Genomic DNA, 19,091 nt, shown 5'->3' on the forward strand with positions numbered 1-19,091 from the left:
TCTCCTCATTCCTCAATTTCAGACTTCACAGGATTTAAGCAATGATTTCAAGGCTAACCATTATGTGACAGAATGAAAGATCTACAGCTTTCAAGGATTTTTAGGCAGATTTTCATGTGCAATGGACTAAGTATGGGAGCAGACATATCTGATCCTTTGCTCCAAATGTATATCATCTGATAAAAGCTACTACCACTTACTGTATTAGCAACAGATTGGAGAGAAAAGGGGAATAAAATATGGAGCAGTTACCCTTTCTTTTTTTGCCCCAGTGCTGCAATTGAAAAACATCACCAGATGTCACTTTTCAATCCCCCTACACACACGCGCGCACACACACACTCCCGCCCTGATGCTTTGAAGGCTACAGTCACATAGCTAAGCCTCCCCATTGCAGTCGATGGGGCTTCCTGAGTAGATAGATCAAGATTGCTCTGTACAGCTAATAAAACAATTGGAACTCCGATTCGAAACCTATAAATAGCCGAAGGAAAAGCGCTGAGACTTTTTCCTAAACTAGAAACAGGGCGACACCGTTGCTTTTCCAACTCTTTTGGTTTCCTTGTTTATATATACCCCGTAATAACCACCAATCCGCCTGCAGTATAACCTCCAAGGGCGCACAGAAGATCCTTTGCATCGGATTTTAAACATAATACGAGCCGCCATAAATGGGACCGCCTTTGCCTTTACACACAGCGCAGGTCTAGGTTTTGCTGGCAGCATTTCTCTTTTCTCGAATTTTCTCATTATTTATGTATTTAGGGCCGACCTCCGACCCTGAACAGAAGCTCCATGGCTGCGCTCGGGCTCCATTCCGAGCACTCGCGAACTCCCTGAATTTCTCCTTTCTGTTCGCTGTCCGCTCCTCCGCCCCATCCGCAGCCCAACTCAGCTTCGCTCTCCCTTCTTGCTTGGAGAGGAAGTTCCGTTCTTTTTCCACCTGCCTCAACGTCAGTGCACCCACTTCGGGCTGCGAAACACTAGTTTCGCACCTCCTTAAACCTCCCCCCCTCCCACACACGCAGACTTTGCCCAGGTCAAGTTCTAGCCCGCCACCGCCTCCTTGCCCACTCATCCCCAATGCTCAACTCTTCAACTCCCAGGGGAAGCTGAAAAGGAGCGCCCTCCTCTAGGCGACAGCCCTTCATCCTCCTCAGCCTTCCTCTGGATGGCATGAACGACCCTCCCTCAAGCGGTTCACCCGACCCACAGATCCTGACAGGGAGCACGATCCGGTTTCCTACCCCCCCACCAAAACCATTTTCCCCGCACGCCTCCCCATTCGCCCCAGCGAGATCTACCCCGAGGTGGGTTGCTTTTCCCGACAGTCCCGTTTTCTGAAAACCCAGAAACGCCGCTTTTTCCATGCCTCCCCTCCCACCCCATCGCACCCACGGCTTCCACTGCAGCCCGTTGCCATCCCCCGGGACTAACCCTGTCCCCTTTCCCTGTTTCCCCCACTAGCCTGATATTCCCAAGACTTCCTCCGCTACCTCCTCCCTCTCTCTTAAGCAGCCTGTCCCGGTCCCGCTAGGCTCCGACATCCAAGCGACGGGTTGTCCTCCAAAGCTCGATTTCAACCCCCACCCCACATTTATTTGGGAGGGGAAGACTCCCCCCCCTCCAAGACCCACTTCTGTTTGAGCGAGCACCAACTTCCCGACCGTCTCCCAAATATCCCGAGCGATCGATCGGACTCCCTTGGCTTAAGCCTCTCCATTATTTTGGTGAGCCCCCTCCCCGATCGGACCCCCCCAAATAATATATTTCCACAGACCACGAACAACCCCATCTGCCCCCATTCCCTTGCGCCCCGTTCCCTGTTTTCTCCCCTCTCTCTCTTTATCATAAATATATAAATTATGCTAATTAAGACCATTGCATATTCACCGAACCGGGTCCCCCCCGCCCCCCGATCCACGCCATACCGGCCCGCCGCACCCCCACTCACCGCTGTGCAGCCGGGAGAGAACGCTTGCCCCCCCCAGCCCGGGCTGGGGCTCCGCCGAGCCGATCTCCCCCACCTCCCCACACTTTTTTTTTTCCTTGGGAATGATTAAAAATTCATCTCACAGCAGCTGGAGCGAAGGTTGCTGCACACACAAAAAGGGAGGAGGGCAGCGCTCCCACCCACCCCCAGGCCCAGCCGGCCTCAAATCCTGCTGGAACCGCAGCCCCCGAGGGTTTGCATCAGGGATGCCCCCTCCCCATCTCCAGGTACATCCAGCGAAGCTCTTGCCCCGCCTGGGGGGGTGCTGGAAAGCAGGGGCAGATTTTGATACTCGGGATTTTTTAGCTGCTGCGTCATGAACATAATTTATGCAAAGGCCTTTGCCGCATCCTGCATACCCCCGAGGTTGCCGCTAGGTGGAGCAGAGAGCCCCCTCCCCTTTCCAGCCTGCTTCCCCTCCCGCCCGTCCCATTTCCCCACCCACAACTCTCAACGCGAGGAAGGCTTCTTCGGCATATATAATATATTCCTTCTATTTTCCTTACCCCCCCCCCTCTTCCGTTCTCATCGTCAGAGAAGGGGGTGGGGGGATGAAAGCTGCCCAAACTGAAGGTATTTCAGTAGTGTGTGTTTTTGATGCTGTCTAAACCTCTTCTCTCTTCAGCTTCAGACTGTAATGTACTATAAAGGCAGATCTTGATCTTCCCAATCCTGCCAAATGCTTTTGGAGGAGGTCTGGGTGATTTTTTAAAAAAAGTTCAACTGGATTACTGCAGTCAGCCTGACAAAGGACAGGTAAACAAACAGCAATGACCTAGAGAATTAAAGCAGAAATCCAGTCGTGGTGTACAGTATCCTAGTCTAAAAGTAACTCCCATTAGTATGCTGCCAGTATTCTTTCTCCAGCAAAGGTTTGTGCTGTAGCTTAAGCAAAAATTCAGTTCTTCCATGCCTGAGTATTTTCACTACTACGGATAGACTATATAGTTGATTTACATTGGGAGATGGTTGGAAATTCAACACAAAAAAAATACCTATATGTTCAGCAAAGGTAAGATAAAGGTAAAGGTTCCCCTCACACGTATGTGCTAGTCGTTCCTGACTCTAGGGGGAGGTGTTCATCTCCGTTTCAAAGCCGAAGAGCCAGTGCTGTTTGAAGACGTCTCTGTGGTCATGTGGCCGGCATGACTAAATGCCAAAGGCACACAGAACACTGTTACCTTCCCACCAAAGGTGGCCTCTATTTTTCTACTTGCATTTTTATGTGCTTTTGAACTGCTAGGTTGGCAGAAGCTGGGACAAGTAATGGGAGCTCACTCAGTTACGCAGCGCTAGAAATTCGAACTGCTGACCTTTCTAATCGACAAGTTCCGCATCTTAGCCACTGAGCCACTGCATCAGCAAAAGAGAAGAGGAAAAAAGAAAGGAAAGGAAGGAAGGAAAAAAGAGGGAAGGAAGGAAGGAAAGAGAAAGAAAGACCGACCTATACAGAACGTTGCGGTTTGCTTGATAAGAAAAGTAGATAATTCTGGTGTCTCCTGGGAAACAATAAACTTATCTCCCTTTTTCAATGGCAAATTGTTGTTTACCTGACATGTCAGCCCATCAGGGTAGGCCAAGTCAAGGGACAGATTTGGCAGTGATCCCAAGAATGTGCCTTATAGGTAGTCCTTGATTTACAACTACATTTGAGCCCAACATTTCTGGTGTTAAGCAAAACAATTGTTAAGTGAATCTGGGTTTCCCATTGACCTTTCCTTGTCAGGATGCTGCAGAAGGTGGTCACATGACCCTGGAAACACTGCAGCCATCCTAAATATGAGTCATTTGCCAAGCACCCGATGCGACAATGGTTGTAAGTCTGAAAAATGGTCATATGTCACTTTTTTCAATGCCTTTGTAATTTTGAATGATCACTAAATATACTGTGGAAATCGAGGATTGCCAGTATAATAGTAGGGTAGAATAACAAGTTTGAAAGTCCTGCAGAGATTTCCTCTTCCCCACTTTATATAGAACAAAATCAAGACAGGGTTATTTTGAGTTTCTTTCTCGTGCTTTCCTCTGTCTCAGAATGGAGTCATATTCTCTCCAAATTCCTTAAAGGGTTGGCTCATTTCTTCCTCATTACCCAAGATCAGGTCTACATTCCTTCACACTTCTACCCACAGAAACCACAGTTCAAGTTATTTCTTTACGCTGCTTATCTATCTTATCATTCTGTGATTCTAAAGGACTTAAATCATAAGCTTTATCCTGGAATTTAGTGGCAAGAAAAGATGATTGCCCCAACTTTGTAAATCAGCAAAAGGGACAATATATGATAACTTGCAGTACAAAATTTGGTTAGGATTTTGTATTCCGGAAATGACCCAGAAGGGGATCATCGTGGGAGGGCTAGTTTAACAGAGAACCATTGAGTTTTCTACACAATATTTCAATCAGGATAGAGAAAATATCACATGAATAAAAGTATTTGCATATGAAAGTAGTCCTCGACTTACAACTTGCAACCAGAGGTGGTATTCAGCCAGTTTGAACTGATTCTAACGTACTGGTAGTGGAAATTTTGAGTAGTTTGGAGAACCGGAAAATACCACCTCTGGCTGGCCCCACCCTCCCACCCCCGTCATTCTCTGTCCTATAGTCCCTTGTTTTATTAACTCAGCTGATTCGCACAGGAGAGCAAATTGCCGCACCTCAGCTGAGCTAAAAAACAGCTCAGCTCACCAGCGCTGACACTAAGGGCGGACTTTGAGTGCTGCACGCGCGCAAAGCGCACTCTCATAGACCGCTAGGAAAAGTTTTGGAATCCCACCATTCCTTTAGTGACCGTTCAAAGGCACAATGGGGCTGAGAAAAGTGACTTATGACCGGTCCTTGTATTTATGACCGTTGCAATATCCCTGTGGTCATGTGATCAAAATCCAGGTCCTTGGCACCTGGCATGCCTTTATGGTGGTGGCAGCATCCCAAGATCATGTGACGAACTTCCTAGCCAGCTTCAGACAAGCAAAGTCAATGGGGGAAGCGTGTTTCACTTAACAGGCACATGATCCTCTTTAACAATTACAGTGATTCACTTAGCTGTCATGAGAGGGGGAGAAAGGTTGTAACATTGAGCTCAACTCACTTAACAATCACCTTGCTGAGCAATGGAAAGTCTGGTCCAATCGTGGTCATAAGTTAAGGATATCTGTAATTTAAGTTGTTATTTCCTATCCAGCTAGACCTTTGATTCACCTAATTCAGTACTGTACTATAACTGCTTGGTGGCAGTGTCCATCCTGAGACTAAATCTGGGACCTTTGCAAAACACCAAGTTGCAGGCTGCATTCTGTCAAAGAAATGACAGCAATGTACATTGGTCAACCTCTAAAAATTATAATGTACTCTGGCATGTGAGAGTACAAATTATCGTTGACTTCTTTGAGCCAAAGAGCCTGTTTTACATTGGATAAACACACCAGATCAAAGCTGTGCTCTGAGTAAATGAATGAAGAAAGGAGATGAGCATTTAATGGAAACAAATTAGGGTAATAACTGAGAGCTGAATTTATAGCTTCCAGAAATTTAGTCCCGTTTGCCATATATAGCCAGGTACTGCTTTTCTAAACATGAAACTAAACCACATTTTCTATCAAAGCAAATGTTTAGGAAAAAAAATGGTTGTCTGCATCCAGATCCATGAAGCATATGAACATTAATATTATTCATGTTCTTTTTCTGTAATGTATACCCAAGTAACATTGTCAACATTTTCAGTAACAACTGAATCCATTATGGTAAAATGCCTCTGCTCTGGTACAGCTGGTTTTCAGACATCATATTGCACTTCAGCTAAGAATTTAGTTTGCATAGGCTGCCTGGTGATTATGAATATTTAAATACATCCATCTCACTGAATTTAGGCTCATTTACATACATTGGCATACTATTAATATAATACATTCAGGAAAATAGAGCAATTATTTTTTTAGCTCAATCAAGAGATCAGCAGAAATTCTTTCTAAAGCAACATTTTAGAAAGGGGGGCAAAATATACTTTAAAAATGAAAGCTCTTTCTTTATAGATGTTATCAAATGCATGATGTAGAAATCTTCATAGATCTTTATTCCTTTTGCAATAAATCTATTTATTAAGGTTATTGTAGTTAGAGATTGCTCCTCTATCATAGTCAAAATTCCCTTTTATACATTCTTTCTGCATTCTGTGACAGGTATTCTTTAACTGCTGCAATTCTTTATAATCTATATGCCCATTTTGAAACTTCCTACTAATCTACACTTACATATGTTCAACAGTAAAGCTAAATTTCCCCTAAAATGTCTTTTCAGTTAGATATTGTATGAGTACTAAAACAAATAGCAAAAATGTCCAAGTTGAATTATAGATCTTTTTCAAGGTGATAAATGGTGCTTAACATACAGATATAAGGGACTATAAACCTACCAGTAGTGTAAACATATGTAGCACCCTGTTTCCCCAAAAATAAACCCACCCCGAAAATATTGCAACACAGCAGCAGCCATGACGTGACCAGGCTCGCCGTCTCCTGCACCTCAAAAACAATAAGACCTCCCTGAAAATAAGGCCAAATGCTTATTTCAGGGGTCAAAATAAAATAAGACCCTGTCTTATTTTCAGGAAAACTTGGTATATGCATTTGTGTATGTGAAATATATCTATCTATCGATATAGAGCTATAGAGATTTGATAATCATGCTGCAGCTTGATTCTACAGTTGTTGAATTTCATTTTTTTCCTCATTAATCTACACTCAGTACCCCATAAGGACAAAGTGAAAACAGAATTTTAGAAATGTTAGATCGGGCAATGAGAAGGCAGACACTGGCTTAACGCAACAACAGCTCTTTATTCAGACAGACAAGTATGTACAATCCAGCGACTGTTCGGTCTGACAGCAACCCTTTTTATAGGGAGCTGTCAGACCTCTTAGCCAATCAGATTAAATCTCTGTTCCCGCCAGAACAGAGGACCAGAGTGGAAACTCTGGTAGCTAGTGTTGATATCTAACACCCCTCTCCTCTTGGTTGGGATGTTTCTATTGGTCACATAGTCTTTGAGGTAGGCGGGTCTTTGTTTCGCTCTACCAGACCTGCGCAGTTCATTTGGAACCGGTTCTTCAGGCAGGTCGGACGGACCTGTCTGCTCTCCAGCTCTGCTCTGTGGAACCTGCTGGAACTTACCCCAGGCTGCGGCTTGAGTTACCTGGATTTGCTCACTTGGAGCTCGCTGTGGGCCTGCAACAAACTCAGATAAATTTTCCGGTACCCTCGGGTTTGAGCTGGCCGTGGAAGGAGTGAGCGTTTGCTCCTTTTGGGTAGGGCCTTGGCTGATTTGTTCCGGATTTTCATTTGGTGTTCTAAGATTGGAGTGGGAGAGGCGACCACGGAGTTGGTCAACATGCCTCCTCCAATTTCTACCATCCTCTAGCTCTAATAAATAAGAGCGAGGCCCGGTGATGCCTATCACCGTAGCAGGAATCCACAGAGTCGCCCCGGCGTAGTTGTGGGCGTATATTGAATCCCCTATGCTAAAGTTTCGAATCTTGCTTGTGGAATCTGGGGCGATGTGGCAGAGTAGTTTGGGTGTAGCCGGTCTAAGTGGGACCTTAGTCGGTGACCCATGAGAAGCTCAGAGGGGCTTCTCCCGGTGGTGGCACTTGGCATGATATGTTGGATTAGCAAATAGTGATCAACCCGTGTTTGCCAATCTCCCGGGCCCATTCTGGTGAGGGCCTCTTTAGTCGATCACACCATTCTCTCCACCTGACCATTGGAAGCCGGATGGAATGGCACGCGACCAGGGCATGTCTGATTCCCTGACTTGTTAGATAGGTCTTGAATTGCATGGCCGTGAATTGGGGCCCATTGTCTGAGACCAAGACGTCGGGCAGGCCGTGCGTGGAGAAAAGTCTCCATAGCACCTTGATGACCGCCTCTGCTGTGGTAGAGGTCATCAGGGCTACCTCTAACCATTTCGAATATGCGTCCACAACAATGAGGAACGTTTGGCCATGAACGGGGCCAGCAAAATCAATGTGCACCCTAGACCAGGGTGCCTGAGGGCACTCCCACTCCTTAGCAGGCGCCTCTGGGGGAGGTGGTCTGGATTCCTGGCACGGAGTGCAGGTAGCCACCCCCTCTTCTATCTCCCTGTCCATGTTAGGCCACCAGACGTAGCTCCTAGCCAAGGATTTCATCCTGATAATGCCAGGATGCCCCACATGTAATGCCTCCAATACTGCCTTTCGCAGTTTGCTTGGAATGACCACCCGGTCCCCCCACAGTAAACAGCCCTTGATTACCGACAACTCATTGCGTTTAGTAAAAAACATTTTAAATTCGGCCCCAACAGGCCCCTTGGGCCACCCCCTCCACACCCAGTTCAAAATCTGCTTGATAGTGGAGTCCTTAGCAGAAAAACGGGCAACGTCATTGGACAAGACAGGTCCAGAGTCCAGGCAGTCAATAAGTAGGACCGGTGTCTCGGGAGTGGGGTCGGCCAGCAGTTCAGGTAGGGGACAGCGGCTCAAAGCGTCAGAATGTCCCAACGTGGAACCAGGGCGGTGAATCAGTTTGTAGGAGTAAGCAGCCAAAAAAACAGTCCACCTGGTCATGCGCGGAGACAAAGATACCGGGGTATGTCGGTCCCCAGCCAGTAGCCCCAACAATGGTTTGTGATCCATCACAAGTTCGAAGTCTCAGCCGTAAAGGTACTTGTGGAACCTTTTGACTCCCGCTACTGCAGCCAAAGCCTCTCGGTCCATTTGGCTGTAGTTTCTTTCAGCGGAAGACAAGGTTCGCGTGTACAAGGTAATAGGGGCTTCCGTGCCGTTAGGCATGTGGTGGCTGAGGACAGCGAGGATGCCAAAGGGGGATGCGTCGCAAGTTAACACCAGCGGCAGGGTCTGGCTGTACTGGTCCAGCAGGGAGTCAGCAGTCAGAAGGCGTTTGACCGCAGCAAATGCGGCGGCCTCAGCTCAGCCCCAGGACCATTTGGTGTTCTTGGACAGGAGACGATGCAAAGGCTCAGCGACGGTGGCTTTCTGTTTGAGAAAGATGCTGTAGAAGTTATAGAGCCCAAGGAATGCCTGCAGCTCAGCCTGATTGTGAGGTATAGGGGCTTCCTGGATAGCTTTTACTTTTTGTGATGTCGGGTGAATCCCAGAGCCATCAATCATGTACCCCAGAAACTCAACCCTGGGCACGTTAATTTTGCATTTTTCTTTTTGAGCCAGAGGCCTTTTTCACAATTTCTGGTCAAAACAGCTCTATCTCTTTTTAAAAGTTGCGCCTCGTTTGCAGCCAATATCAAGATGTCATCGAAATAGGGGACGACTCCTGGTATCCCCTGCAAAAGCCGTTCCATGACGCTTTGGAACAGTCCAGAGGCAATACTAACTCCGAATTGCAGGTGGTGGCATTTGAATGCACTCCTGTGCGTCACGATGGTTTGAGCCTCCGCTGTGGCGCCATCTACAGGCAACTGCTGGTATGCCTGCGCCATATCTAATTTTGCAAAAATTTTCCTGGGCCTAGGGAATGTAGTAGGTGCTGTACAATGGGCACAGGGTAGGCGCTTTGTTGTAGCGCGTTGTTTATTGTGCATTTACAGTCCGCGCAGATGCGGACTGACCCATCTGGCTTGACCGGGTATATACACACACCTCAATCAGCTAACTGATTTAAGTGTCTGATTAAGTATTAAGTATTTACTTGGGACGTGGTGGCTAAGATGCTGAGCTTGTTGATCAGAAAGGTCGGAAGTTTTGTGATTCAGATCCCTGGTGCCGCATAACAGAGTGAGCTCCCGTTACTTGTCCCAGTTTCTGCCAACCTAGCATTTCAAAAGCATGTAAAAATGCAAGTAGAAAAATAGGAACCACCTTTGATGGGAAAGTAACAGTGTTCCATGTGCCTTCAGCATTTAGTCATGCTAGCCATATGACCACGGAGATGTCTTCGGACAGCGCTGGCTCTTCAGTTTTGAAAGGGAAATCAGTACCACCCCCTAGAGTTAGAAAAAAAAAGAAAATGCTAGGGAAATGCAGAAACGGTTTCAATGGGAAGAGAAGCTCATCTGATTCCATTTCTCTCTACTGAGGAAAATCCTGAGAATGAGACAATTGTTATCTCTGACAACTTAGCTCTTGGTTTCAAATTGTTTCTCCTTTTAAGTGAGCAGACATAATGAATTTGCAGCAAGCCTGGCTTTACTCTAAATTCATCCAGGACTCTTTCCCACTTTTTAAAATAAGAATATTTTTCTACTCATGAATTATTTAAGCTTTGTGCCTAACAGTTCACTCTGCACATTCATGAGTGTACAAGAGTTGAAGTTTTACAGCAAGGAAATATAGAGTGTTGATCAGAAAGCTTAAGACTGTCTAAAACAGAGAAGAAAGCCTTTGGTTCTCTAGCTCAGGGCTGAGCAATTAATTTTTCCAAGAAACTGGGACCGGGCTAAACCAATACATTTGTTTACATTTAATTTCTAATTTCTGATTAGCTTCACATGGACCAGACAGGAACAACTGAATGGTGGGATGTAACCTGGGGGGTGTAAATGCCCAGGTGTCCTCAAGATTTGCTAAAGATGACTTGCCGTTAGCCATGCTGGGTTCTGCAATTCATTGTTTACTATGATTACCAACTGTTTTTAAAGTGTGGTTTAAGGGTTCCCAAAACCATCTCAGGTGTCTACAAACAATTTTTTTCCTAATATTAAGGATATTTGTAAAAGTGTTGAACACTACCAACATTAACAAAACCACCATCAGTCAATTGCAAAAAGCAGTTTTATTTGGAACAGCTTACATCTGGCAACAATGTCTTTAATGCTATTAAACAACATCTGCCTATCCCAGATCCTAATCAATAGGTAAATAAAATTTCCAAATATAATCTAAATATCTAGCTAACTGTGCGATCAACCATAATAATACACATTATGTCTACTAGAGTCTTTGAAATCTCTAATACAAGCTGCCTCTGTCCTTAATCTGTCTTGCATAGATCATTGCCTGAATGAACTCATCTATATTTACATAGAAATCAGAATGCATTCAGAGCTTTCTGTCAATTATTATCAATTATATGCTGTCGATTATAAATTGCCTTTTGGGAGGTGAGTCTGTCATAACTTCTAAAAATCAATGACCAGTTGTAAGTTGAGGACTACCTAGTAATGGTGTTTTTTCCCCTTGTAATTTCTAGTGCAATGAATCCCTCCCCATTCCGTTCACTTTGGAGGCACTGTTTAAGATGCTTTCCAGTTGGAAGGATTAGGTGGTGACATCACCGTTGCTTGGAGGATGCCCTTGGGGCAGTGGTGGGATTCAAATAATTTAACAACCGGTTCTGTGCCCTAATGACCAGGCATGGCTCGGTAGTCATGTGACCGTGTGGCCATGGCCAACTCAATGTCACTCACGTTGATGGGCGCTTCGCTTTAGCTGTTACAATGTAATAAGGGTTAACCGGAGAGGCAGTTTCTGTAAGCAGGGCAATAAAGATTAGGCTAGAACAGTGCTTCTCAATCTGTGGGTCGCGACCTTTTGGGTGTCGAATGACCCTTTAACAGGGGTCACCTAAGACCATCCACCTCCACTGGCATCGCCCATGCTCAGGAGCGCGTCCTGAAGCAGCTGGTGCATGGAGAGCGCCGGGTGGCAAAGCAGCCTCCTCCCAGCTCCAGCTGCAACCTAGAAGCCGCCCCGCCCGGTCTCCATGCCAGGAAAAGGCTGAGGTGCTGAAGGAGGAGAGAGATGGGTTCTTCTGGGTGGCGGATCAGCTTCGGCTCCAACGGACATCCGAAGCGAGCGCGGTCGGTGGTGCTGCTTCAGCCCAGCTGTCTGCACAGGGGCTCGAAGGCACCCGGAGAGCAGGAGACCGGCGGGGCAGTCAGGCCACCCGCTTCAGCCAGTGGGACGGGCTCTCGCCCAGGCAGGCACATGCCGGGATTCAAGCTGCCTTGGGCCTGTACACTGCCTTTGCCGCCCCCGCCGCCAGTCCTGTCCTGCGGGCTAAACTGAGCTCAGAGGCTTTTTGGCCCCCGGGAAGGGCTGGCAGGAGAGGCTGGAGGGGAGGACAGGCCCCACCCACCCATTCCTTCCATCCCAAGGAATTCAACTCAGGACAGAAGCACAATTCGATGTAGCTTAAGCCTCCGTTTAAAATCCCATTTAAAGGGCAACTTCTTAATTTGTGTTAAAGAAAGAAAAAAAGAAAGAAGAAAGAAAGAAAGAAAGAAAGAAAGAAAGAAAGAAAGAAAGAAAGAAAGAAAGAAAGAAGAAAAGAAAGAAAAAAAGAAAATGGAGGGAGGAATGGAAAGAAAAAGAAAGAAAGGGAGGAATGGAAAAAAAAGTGGGGAATGGAAAGAAAGAAAGAAAAGGGAGGGAGGAATGGAAAGAAAGAAGAAAAGAGGGAGAAATAGAAAGAAAAGGGAGGGAGGAATGGAAAGAAAAAGAAAGAAAGAGAAAAAAAGAAAGAAAGAAAAAGAAAACTGGGTAGGTGGGTGGAACGGAATGTAAAAAACGTAAACTTAATAAAGTGAAACTCATGCAAACCACGAACTGCTGCTGGAGGCAGGCAGGGAGGTTGTTTTATCCTAGAAAATCCCAGCCTGGCTGATCTTCTCCCAAACCAAGATTGGCAGATTAATCACTATGCTTTAATTATGTTCAATTTGTAATAATGAAAATACATCCTGCATATCATATATTTACATTACAATTCATAACAGTAGCAAAATTACAGTTATGAAGTAGCAACGAAAATAATGTTATGGTTAGGGATCACCACAACATGAGGAACTGTATTAAAGGGTCGCGGCATTGGGAAGGTTGAGAACCACTGGGCTAGAAGCAACACCAGAATGTTTCCTTCCTGCCTTCCTTACAAAAAAACAAAATGAGATTTCTTCCAACAACCGGTTCTCTGAACAGCTTAGAAAGTTAACAACCAGTTCTCTTATACATTATTGGCTCCCTTTGAAAGCCTCTGCCCACAATTTCTAATTTAGGAGTGAAATGGATTTTTTTTTCCCTTTGGGTCCCATTTAACTGAAAAACTGGAAGACAAGGAGATGAGAGATTTTCACAGTGGAAAAACTGGATATTCACACACCTCACAACCGGTTCTCTGAACTGCTTAGAAAGTTAACAACCAGTTCTCTTGAATAGGTGTGAACTGACTGAACCCCATCAATGCTATGGGGGCTCCTTTCATGTCCCTGTCACGGAGCTGGAGCAAGTGACGGGAGTCATCCCATCATGCTGCAGCATTTGGGTCTTGAATGCTGGCTTGCTAACCTCCAACCCAGCATCCTAACCAGAGGTGGGTTGCTCCTGGTTCGGCCCAGATCAGGCAAACCAGTAGTAGTGGCAGAGGGAGGCACTGCCCACCTGCCCAAACGCTTCTGTTCATGCGCGCGAGTGCAAGGGAGCACGCCCAAACTAGTAGTAAAAAAAATTGGCAATCCACCACTGATTCTAACCATGCAAGCCACTGTGCTCTAAGTACAATGAATGAAGAGTAAACATTCCTTTAGTTTTTTCAACTATGTTTAGGTTTTTCAACTATCTTGCCTAGCATACAGCTGTGACTTCCTAGTGGTCTCTGTCCAAATATTAATACCTGCTTAATACTTGAGTTGAAGAAAAATCAATTAGATGTTGACATCTGCTGAGGTTTTATAACGATCATTTAAGCCTAATACTGTAACACGTAATACTATATTGTATTCCGCAGTTAGGTGACAGTGCAGTGCACACTTATTGTCATACAAAACTGAGCCAGTGGGGTCTAACTTCTGAGTAATTTGTTTAGGTTTATGCTAAGAGCCAGAGTCTGCAGTAAAAATCAGAGTGAATCAATGTGTTTGTGGGAGATCTTATCTACTTGTTTGTTTTATCTTAAAGTGAGGAATATGTTTTAAATCTCCCCTCAGTAGAGCTATTAAGGTGACATACAGCAAAATATAAAACATTTCTTTTTTAAAAAATCAATGAAAAATCAATAGGGAACAGGCTAACAATTCTAATGAAATAAAAAATGTCTTCTCCAGATAATCCTAGAATCCCTAGTGTCCCTAGTGTAATACATTACAGAAATCTAATTTCATTCCTCAGAAAAACAAATTGCATATTAGCATTACTTTTTTTTCTTAATGAAAAAGTCATGCCACAGTTTTTTACCAGCCTCAAATCATGGCTATTCAAACTTCATTTTATTAGTGTGGATCCCTGAAACAAACACTTCTGGGGTTTTAAGCATTGAGTGAAGCAGGGACCGTTGGACGAATTTACAGCATTTGGGTTTGAAAAACTCAGTACAGCCATCTGGTGGATGAGAGAAGCCAAGGAGGGTAGCAAACATCAGTTGGGTTTTGGAAAAGAAATGGAAAGCTTTGAAGAATGAATATGAAGGGCTGCTTGGATTGAAAAGCTGATCATCGTTCTCAGGGTAAGTACTTTGCAAGAAAATATTTGCAAATAACCAGAAACCTTGGAATAAGTCTGCCTACCTCTAGGAAGCAGTCAAGAGCATGCAGAACTTTTCAGCTATGATAAAATCAGTGAGGTTAGCCTTTAAAGTAACTATCATTATTACCTAAGGCTGATGCTAAAAGAGCAGTGTGAGAAAGCATGCTTTTGATGTTAAAGAATAGTACTCTCTAGTGCAAATTAAAAGCTTTCTGGCTTAATTAAACTTTAAACCTATGTGCAAGGTCTTCCATTGATCTCATATGCATGAATGTGGACATGCATGCAGTTCTTCAACTGAGAAAGTAACTCCTGAGAATTTCCTATTTGATTTTTATCTCTCTCAGAATTGTTATTTTGCAAAAAAAAAAGAGAGAGAACCAAATTGATTTGTATTAATCAATATATGAAAATAGCTTCTTAATGTATAATGTATTGCCAACAGGCCACACAGGGTTCATTGATTCCTTATTCCATATATATGATTCCTTGTTGTTTTTAGAGTTAATATAACACCAAGACCTACTTTTTACATCATAATAAGCCATAATGTGATTTACTGGGTTTTGGCTTAGCACAATATAAGAAACATACCATTATGGCTCATTCAGCAAACTGAGATTAAATTAAACAAAGTCTCAGGGGAATGTGCTGATTTGCACTTATAATTTTGTCCTACTAAAGCATATCCTATCCCAGTGGTATTAAACTCGTGGCTCATGGGCCGAATGCATCACGTGCTGGCCACCCCCACCTCCGTTTTGGTGAAGGGGGAGGGAAAAGTTGTGATACGTCACACTATGATGTGTCATTGTAAGTTTGACACCCCTGTCCTAGCCCGATTCCATCAGTGCCGGATTACAACTACAGTTATTCATAATTGGCATAATTAATGGGAGTTGCAATGTAACATTCGCCGCCCTGAGTCCTTTTGGAAAAGGGCGGCACATAAATCCAAATAAACCTAAACCATAAACCGTAACATACTGTAACCTGAAGGCGTCAGGTAAAAGAAAGCTAGTTTGCTGCAATATAGATAATTGTGCAGTATTTTGGAAGTAAAGTATTTTCTGATCTTGGGAATCTTTGCCTATGGTGGCCTCAAAAGAGCCGTTAAATCTCTTCCTCATTCTTGGTAGGACACATAAGTTGGTAATCATTAATAACTGTTCATCCTTCCCCTTCAGGTCTTACTATAGAACTTTCCAGGTTTCATTGGAACCAAACTGCTGTCAAATGAATTATGTGCAGCTACTTCTTGGAAGGTAGTCCTTGACTTAGGACCAATCATTTAGCAACCGCTCGAAGTTAAAACAGCACTGAAAAAAGTGACTTGCAACCTGTCCTTGCACTTGTAAGAGCCATGGTGGTGCAGTAGTTAGAATGCAGTATTGCAAGCTAACTCACTGCTCACTCCAGGAGTTCCATCTTGACTAGCTCAGGGTTGACTCAGCCTTCAATCCTTCTGAGGTCGGCAAAATGAGGATCCAGATTGTTGAGGGGCAATTGTTCTGACCTAGGCTTCCCGAGAGCATGAAGCAAACTCCTTGTCCCAACAAAAAAACCTTTTATTGATTTACTGTGAATTCTTCTCATTCACATCCAACAAAGTCTTTCAAGGGAAGATTTACAATCACAGACCTTATCTGGCTTGGAGAGCTGCCAGGCCGAAATCTGCAAAACTTGGCAAGGAGTATCGGAGTGTCACGAATCAATTAAATAAACTAATTTTCTCCTGCAAACTCCACTCCCCTTTCGCTCCTCTTTTATTTCCTCTGGGAGGGGACGTTCATCTTCCACCTGTGGCCTTACTCCCAAGTCGACCCCTTGTTCTTTAGCTGTTCCCTTTGTCTGGCAACTCTGCACATGCGCACACTGGGAACAGGCTCCAGCTGTTCGTCTGCCTCACTGATGTTCAACTCTGAAGGCATCTGATAACTGGCATACGGCTCTGGCCCCCTTTCTGCTCCTGACACAGAGCCCTCATCAGAGCCTTCCCCAGACTCCAGGACTGGCCCATGTTCCTTCCCACTGTCTGAATCTGCTGCCAGCTCTGCTGGCCGCTGGAGGGCCACAACAGCAATATACTGACTCTGTAAACCACTTAGAGAGGGCTGTAAAGCACTATGAAGTGGTATATAAGTCAAACTGCTACTGCAAAGTCAAAGTGCTCCTGCACTTACGAGTCTTGCAACATCTCCACAGTCATGTGAGTAAAATTTGGATCCTTGGCAACCAGCATGTATTTATGACAGTTGCAGTATTTTGGGGTCATGTGATCATCATTTGCTACTTTCCCAGGTGGCTTCTGACAAGCAAAGTCAATGGGGAAGCTGGATTTGCTTAATGATTCACCTAACAACTTAAGTGATCCACTTAACAAACATGGCGAAAAAGCCTGTAAAATTGGCCATGACTTACCTATTTAAGCTTGCTTAGCACTGGAAATTCTGATTATAAAGTAGTCATGAGTCAAGGAATAGATGTATGAATGGTGCCTCTATTTTCATTTGACTGAGATCTTGCAGTGTACGGAATTAGAAAGCATGTTTGATTGTTCCTTGCCACGTTTGACAAGCAGGTTGGGATGCAACTTTCTCACGTTTATTTGGCATAAGCTTTACTGAATGTAGTGACACTGCTTCTAGAGCAAATATGCAAAGAAATATAAAACATTTATGAAATTAAACACTTGTCATACCTTTTGTATGCTGTAGCATTTAGGATTGCATATTTTGAATGTACCTTTTTGTTTATTTATACTCAATTTATATAAACAAACCCATTTATTTAAAATTGCTCTAGTTACAAATATTGCACTAAAATGAGCTTAGTTGATCTCTGGCTAGAAGTAATTTTTCTTCGGAGAGGAACACCTTATGAGTGAGAGACTGGGAAGATGTTTAACAGATCAAGAAGACAAAATATAACTTTTTAATTTAAAATTTTAATTTAACTTAATGACTGGATAAGGGTTTTTTCTGTAGTGACATTCTAATTTTGGAGCATGTCTCTAATTTTGGAGCAGCATTATAGTGCTTCAGAAGAACTTAAACATTTGTAAAGCTTTATTTCTCTCAGTTGTGGTGGCACGGTGCTTATAACACAATATTGCAGGCTAAGTCTGCCCACTACCAACTGGCTCAAGGTTGACTCAGCCTTCCAAGGTCAGTAAAATGAGGGTCCAGATTGTTGGGATCAATATGCTGACATTTGTAAACCACAGAGAGAGGGCTGTAAAGCACTATGAAGTGGTATATAAGTTTAAATGCTATTGCGAGTTGGATTGCATTTGTATTTGTTTTATTTGGCAAGTATACTTGACCAAACACAAGAGCCTACCTTGTGGCAGTAAGGCAGGGCTGTCAAACTCGCAGCCTGTGACCCGGATGCATCGCATGCTGACCACACCCACGCCTGATTTACCAAAGGCAAAAAAACTCCCGATGCATCACATGACACCGCCATGATGACAGGAGTAGGACACCCCTGCAGTAAGGGCAATGAAGCAGCAATACATCTTTGACCTTATTGGATCCTCAGACAGAACAACCTTGTTTAAGGTGACCTGAGTTTTCCTAGGGAAAGAGGACTTTCTGTCTACAAGGCCGGGTGGAGGCATTTGCACAGCATCTGTGGGATAAAATCATTCACAATCATTCCAAGTTGGATGCCAACTTTGATACAGGTCCAGGGGAGATGATAAGATAGAATCTTGATTGATTATCTGGGAACAGTTTGATCCTGTCGGACCTGAGGAAGTGGACCAGATGTTTAGAACAGTGCACTAGTTACCTGCTTCTTAGATCCATGTCCTCATGCTAGTTAAGGCTGCCCAAAAGGTGCTGTATGTTTGGATCTTAGTGATGGCTAATTATTCTTTGAAAGAGGGTTTTGGAACAAAGCATCATTGGTTTGCCCTCCTCCTCAAAAAGCCATCACTGGATCCTACTACACTGGACAATTTTTGTCCATTATTGTGAAGAAGGAAACATCTTTAGAGCCCTGGATGAAGCAAATTATCTGGACTCCTTTCAGTCGGGATTTAGGCCTGGACTTGGGATGCACTTGAGAAATTTTGGTCTCAATTGTGATTATAAGTCAAAGACTACCTGTACTATAATGGACTGTACGAGGGGCCACCCTTGAAGGCTATTTGGAAGCGTCAGCTGGTGATACCTCAGTTCCAGAGTTTGCTTCCAGCTGCAATTCAAGGTGCTGGTTTTGACCTTTAGAGTCCTACATGTCATGGGCCACAGTATTTGAAGGATCCTCTTTTCCCAATTGCAAATATCTGTCCCACCAAGTCAGGAAGGAAGGGTATGCTGTGGGTCCTGTCATTCCCCCTTCCAAGTGAGGTTAACTTGTCTTTGAAAACCTTGAGAAAGGTCTTTAAAACCTGGTTTTTGGGGGGACGGGGGCTGCAAGATGGCTATATATGTTAAGTGATGTTTGTTCTTTTTTATCTCGGGTTTTATATTTCACTGTTTTCTTTTATGTGTTTTATTTTATTTGTTTTTAGGTTGTTATGGAGTTAACAGTTGCTGTAAACGGCCCAGAATCATGTGTTTGTGCGATGGACGGCTATATAAATATGCTAAATAAACACATGAATGTAATTGTGT

At 44.2% G+C, this 19,091-nt stretch overlaps 1 protein-coding gene and 1 long non-coding RNA gene across 4 annotated transcripts in view; one reads left to right on the plus strand and one right to left on the minus strand.

Moving 5' to 3' along the window:
* Positions 1-2,443, minus strand: part of POU6F1 (POU class 6 homeobox 1) — a 47,025-nt gene extending 44,582 nt beyond the window's left edge. Inside the window, exon 1 of one of the 3 annotated variants that reach the window (XM_081937631.1) lies at positions 1,955-2,442. The gene's annotated coding sequence lies outside the window, so the exon portion shown is untranslated. Of the gene's footprint in view, positions 1-1,637; positions 1,657-1,954 lie in introns of those variants that run through there. The other 2 variants (XM_081937632.1, XM_081937634.1) reach the window with 2 other exon arrangements.
* Positions 1,080-17,113, plus strand: LOC309384323. The gene is made up of 4 exons (XR_014174036.1): positions 1,080-1,310; positions 2,619-2,749; positions 14,218-14,446; positions 15,654-17,113. It is a non-coding gene; the product is annotated as an uncharacterized lncRNA (long non-coding RNA).
* The last annotated feature ends 1,978 nt before the right edge of the window (positions 17,114-19,091 follow it).

This window comes from Natrix helvetica, assembly GCF_964273705.1.
Source record: "Natrix helvetica genome assembly, chromosome: 1".
Classification (NCBI taxonomy): Eukaryota; Metazoa; Chordata; class Lepidosauria; order Squamata; family Natricidae; genus Natrix; species Natrix helvetica.